At 39.4% G+C, this 6,000-nt stretch overlaps 1 protein-coding gene across 5 annotated transcripts in view; it reads right to left on the bottom strand.

Moving 5' to 3' along the window:
- Positions 1-2,085, bottom strand: part of sox5 (SRY-box transcription factor 5) — a 259,298-nt gene extending 257,213 nt beyond the window's left edge. For all 5 annotated transcript variants that reach the window (XM_082511977.1, XM_082511984.1, XM_082511990.1 and 2 more), the window contains exon 1: positions 1,872-2,085. The gene's annotated coding sequence lies outside the window, so the exon portion shown is untranslated. The remainder of the gene's footprint in view (positions 1-1,871) is intronic.
- Positions 2,086-6,000: the final 3,915 nt, after the last annotated feature.

Raw genomic sequence — 6,000 nt, forward strand, 5'->3', positions numbered from 1 at the left:
TTTATAATTTTCATTAGAATTAAGGCTTTAAGTAACGTGAAAATCATTTTTGTAATTGTATTTGACATTGCATTTGACCTTTGGGAAAATTGGAGAAATTATTAAATCCCTCGGCACGAACAACGATCTTTTCCAAGCTGCAAAATAATAATAACAATAATAATAATAATACCCTTCAGCATAGCTGTATGATGAAAACCCAAATGAAGGCGTAGTCAGGAACCTAGACCAAATCAGAATTTAAAGCATGTGAGCGGTATTTCATAAGTCTGCAGTTTACAACATGTCGAAGGAGTAATATTAGTTGGAGTTTTGATAGCTTCCCCCAGCTGAAATGTACATATTTAACATGTTTAACTGAATGAACTGTTTATGTAAACTTTCGCTTTTTGACTGACTTTTTGTGGTAAGGCTGACGGGATAGCTGTTCTTAAAGGATACAAACTGAAAACCTTTCTCTTTGTCTAGACCTGCATTAATATGTTGCTAATACAACACTGTAAGAGCCTCCTTGTTTAGGTTTAAAAGGAAACGTTGCCACAATCTGTATTGGTATTTTTTTTACTTCAAACTGGGCACCAGAATTACCCTAATTTGTTTAAAGCTGTTCCCAATCAAGATCATGTGCAGCCCTCTCCCTGCCTCTCTCTCTCTCACTTTCTTGCATGTACAGTCGGTTCATGAATGTTCTCATTTGTTTTTTGTGTCAGCCCATTATGAACATTACATTTAATGCTTAACATCTTATAATCAATTTCCTCTCTTTTAAGAGCACAAAGCTGTCTTTGACCTCTCAGCCATTCCCACTGGTTCCTTTGAAGATTGTCAAGATTTCTGTGATGCCATATAACTTCTATCATCCCATCAAATAAATCTCGAATATTAATTTTGATGTGTTTCTTTCCTTACACACAAAATATAAATTGGAAAAAAAAATGCATAGCATATAACTACTAATTGTATTAGACAGAATAAATACTGTAAAACGTTAGGGGGCAATTCATGATCTTTCCCTGGCAAATACTTGGCCTCAGAAAGAAAGCTTTGATAAAGGTCTTTGATTTTATCAGCAAGTACAAAGGGCGCGCAGACACATATTAATCATGTATCGTTCTTTGCTTTGAGTAGGTTGTAGTACAGCTACCTTCTCAGGATTTGGCAGCTTGTATCAGACCCCTGGGGCCTGAAGCTCAAGTGTCTGGCCAAGAGACGCCCCGCTGGGTCAGTAAGGATGGGTCCGTGCCCCACGCTCCTGCACTACAGAGCAGTCCTATAACCAGCCTTTGAAGACCAAACCAAACCAGTGACATTTGCTGGCGTTTATCATCACAAATCTACTGGTGAAAATCAAACTTGTGCTGACACTTTTTATTCAAGACAGTTTAATAAAACAAAGGAAGAGCGGTCTATCTCTCTCTATCACACACACACACAAACACGTTAAACCTTGAAGAGAATACAACTCGAGCCGTTTGTGGATAAAGTGGAATTACAGTATGCGAAGTTGCTGCAGAGATAATGTAGTCTCGCTGTTTTGTATTCTTCTCTCTACATGTACCACAATAAGGCAGACTATAAAAAAAGCAGCACTTAAACACACAAAGTGCAAATACATATAAAAACTGTCACATTCTACTTACTTTACTAAGACTCTCTGCAATTATTGAAGTCTGTTTTGGGCAAACTTAAAAAGCAAAAAGCAAAAATTATAACACTGGTAAGTAAAACAATTAAATCAAATCAAACATTCAGCTCCTTTTTTTTTTTTTTACATGTATGTGTCTGAACTCTTCTTTTCCTATTTAGCCTGAATGCCAAGAATGTTTCACACAGAGCAGAGATCATTTTGTGAAACATGTCAATAATCTTACCTCCTGTCAGGCAAAGTATCCCCACAGCTGAGTCCCGCTCACATAGCTCAGGCTCAACCACCCTCTAGTGACTGGAAGCCGGCATTACAATCACACCACAACAATCTGCTCTTCTTAGGAAGTATCCCACCGCCTTTAGCTTACGTTTCTACATGTATAAGCTTTCGCTAGACAAATATATCATGATGTATCTATCCACTGGCCAAGCCTATTCCAAGCCTGAGAAATGACAGAGAAATGCAGGAAGTCGTTGGAACATAAACAAGGCGCAATGGAGGAAGCAAGGGTCAAGGCGGCGCTTCCTGTTCCGAAACCACCACTGTGTGCCTGCAAGCAGACGCCAGGCAGCTGTGACACAAAACTTCTCTTATTAGTGTTATGATCAGATATCCCCCTAAAACTGCTCGCTCTGCATATTCAACTCATCTGAAAAACACATAGTACGATTTAGGGAAGTATATAGTCATTTCCACCATGTGGTTGGACCAACATCTAGTAGGCTACAGTATACAGATTTCTGCAAAACTAAAAATGTTACACTTGTGTGTTTCGGGGGTTTTCAGCATTTGTTTTTGTCATTACTTTGCTACTTTTTTCTTTCATTTTTGATGTCTTACTTTTGCTCACCAGCTCTATAAGTGAACTTATCCATAATATAAAAATAAACAGTCCCTCAGTTACCAGCGCCTTGTATGATGCTTTGATTATTATTTTTATGGCACACTAACCGGAACATTATCCCAGCTTTTCTGGAATTCTGAGCAGTGCAAATAGTTTTATTCTGACTAAGAAACTGATGACACAGTTTCAAAGTATCTGATGTTAAAAAAAAAAACCCCAACAACAACCTTACAGTTAATTAATCGTGAAGGTTTAAGTTGTGGTTAGACATTTATTGCATAGCTCCTGCTTCACTCCACAACATTGCATTGTTACATAAATTTCCAGTAAACAACCTAACATTTAACCTTGCATAGCCTCAGTTTCAACTGCAATGTTAGGACTAACATTGGGAAAAGTATGTTTTTAATTTAATGTAACAATACTAGACAACAGATTCAGATATCAGATTTTTTTTGTGGTGTGGTGGGGTTTGTTCACCTACAATCATTGTGCTGCTGCCAGCTTTGATTTCCTGTGCTTTTTTTCTGTGTTTAATTAGTACTTTTCCCCCTTTTTTTTTCTTTTTTGCAAATGAATACAACCAGAAACCTGTTCAAAGTCATTTGGGGGTTATGAAAACCTCCATTGTCAGATGTCCAATCTGGATTAGATTCATTTGCCGGCCAGACAAAACAGCAGCATCTGGCCAGCATTATTATAGCATATCATAATGAATTCGTAATCTGGTATTATTTAAGCATTTGGTATTATTCTCAAACTCAATTACAGTAATAGTAGCATAATGATTTCAAAGCGTTTACATTTTGGGTGGCAGACAGGATGTGACCTATCTCGTTCTCATTCTCACACACAGACAGATTACCTCAAAAACACAGGAAAATCACCTCGGTTTCCATTTTGGTTATTACATGCTACGCTGAATAACCTTTTTGCAAAATGTGCTCGCTCAGTTTCTCCGTTTCATTCTGCTTTTTCTTTGTGATCGTTCCAGCACTGCAGCCCACAGTATGCCATGGACCATAATGCTTGCTGTATTCCACTCAAATGTCTTATCAACACTTCAGAGAAGACGCAGTGCATCAAAATTTAAGGGGAGACATATGGTATACATGAGAATGATCTCAACAGACTTAGTGTAGTGTATACACAGTAGCATCTGTATCTTAATAGTCTATCAGCAATGGTGAAGGGAGAATGTGAAAGCTCTGAGGGATTTAGGAGAAAGGATATGATTACATTTATGTCCCATCAAGCAGCTTGCTGGATCCAGGGGAATGCCTAATATATGTCTGTATTTGGTCGCCAGCTTACATCTGTCTGCTTATGGATTTATGACTTCCAAACTATTTGGGAAAAAAAGGCGCCTCTCGACAGAGCCAGTGACTAATAACTAAAGCCGACAGGGATGGCAGGCAAACACACGCGCGCGCGCGGATAGACGTAACGACAAGGCTCGGCGACAAGGAACAAAAGAGTCGAAATCTGACACATTCCCTCTGACAGAAGGATAAAAGTCATTCGCCCCTCGAGCCATGCTTGCACACACTACACACATGCACAATTTACTTCTTTTTCTGTCACGCAGAGTTTTTGTCACAAACATGCACATAATGTTTCATTTAAAGAGTCCCGTGTATATGCTCAGCCTTTAAAGCATTAACAGTGAGCGTGATTTTTATTTTAGATATCGTTCTCATAAATATACAGAGGTAGATATGAACTTGTGCCACTGCGACTTTAACGGGCGTGTGACAGGGAGGGCAGTCTGGCCTGGTTCATGTTGAATCCAACATACTAACCATGATTTTGTTTTTCCTATAAGGTTGAATTTCAGGAAAACAGCTCTAGGAATAAATGTAGGAGAAGCAAAGAGAGGAGACAAATTAAAGTGAAAACGTTCAAACCGAATAAGGGAATCTTATCACTCTAGTGCTGTGTGGGGGGCATTTTTTGTCTTCTCAAGCTAGACTGATAAACAAGTTGTGTTAATAAGCGCTCTGCCTGGAGGGATTTCTATTAGCAGTTAGGTTGACCTCTTCTGGATGACACTAGAGATGCCCCTGACTGACTGGCCACGGACTGGAACTGGTGACTGGCTGGTTAGCTTCCCGCATGCCCATTGCTTTCATGCACAGCAGCGGTTTGCGTGGAAACTCTTCTTTGTGTGAGTGAAGACACAGAGTTTGCCACAGTCAATCATGGGAAGATCAGCACAAAATGTTTGTGAAAATAAACCTAATCAGACGCTTTAATCACCTTCACCCAGCTGAACATGAACAGAGCTCAGAGCCAGTGATAAGCCAGTAGACTCAGCAGGAGCCTCGGTGTGAGCAAAGGATCAAAGCGGTTGTGAGAAAAATTACGAGTGAAAAATAATAACACGGTTGAAGCCCTGATTTTGTAACATACTGGAAAATGATAGAAGTATATGACATTTGTTTTGTTCTGTAAATCTGTTACACTATCTTTTATTTGATAAGGTAAATTATGTCAGGTAAAGGTGGGTGTTCAGCAGCTCACTTTCAGTTAATTATTTGTAACTCTTTCAAGTCACAAGGGGATGTGGATTTACTCATTTGTGCACAGTTGGACAACTGATTGCGAAGTCTGGTTTTGGGCAATTGCACTAAATCAAAATGGCAAAGTTGTTCTCAAAACCAAAACACAAGGCCAGCTTTCTCAGTGCAGGTTTTTAAGTTTAAATCTCAAGTTTACATGGATAATGTCAAATGCATCCCGTGTGGTGAGCACTGGAGGCTGAACGGCTTTTGACACCTGGGTAGGAATGGTGATGAACAATTGAGCATTAAGCCGTTAAAATATGAGGGTGGAGACAAATGGAGGCGTCAGCATTGGCAAAAAATTGAAATAATAAACAAGGGAGAATAAGAGGGGAAAATGAAAGAAAGGTGGAAAGGTGAAGAAGATGTGAATGGGTAGTGGGGGGGCGAAGGCAGATTGTGTTTGCGAGAGGCGTTTAATCCCCAGAAGCATCCTGACGGCATCTGCTCCGTACAGATGGGGATGAAGGGATGTTGCAGTACACACATGCATTGTGTCAAAAAGGAAAAAAAGCACTGTTGAATGTTGGAAGCTTTTTTCTAACACCCTCGAGGATCATGCTAAGCATAAGGTAAGGGAACCTGGTTGTGTTTCATAATTTCCCATATTACAAAGACCACTGGAGCTGTGGCATCAGGTGATTAATGAACACAAAGCTCTTTGTTTCTCTCCCTCTCTCTCTAAATATGTTCTCCAGAAACGGTCTATCTATCTCGCGGTACAGCACAGAAGTTGGAATGGCGAGATTGTCTGGGGAAGCAAATGTGCTATATATGGTTCATCCATCCTGTGTGGCAAATGTACATATATGAAAGCGCCATGTGAAATGACTTTACCGTCATCATTTTCTGTTCTTTAAAAATTAAATTCAAAATTCACTGTCAGTTCTTATTTTGTTCTGTATTACATGCACAACAGCCTTAGTTTTTAATATTTTAACATA

Source organism: Aulonocara stuartgranti, assembly GCF_965226115.1.
Source record: "Aulonocara stuartgranti genome assembly, chromosome: 17".
In the NCBI taxonomy this organism is placed as follows: domain Eukaryota; kingdom Metazoa; phylum Chordata; class Actinopteri; order Cichliformes; family Cichlidae; genus Aulonocara; species Aulonocara stuartgranti.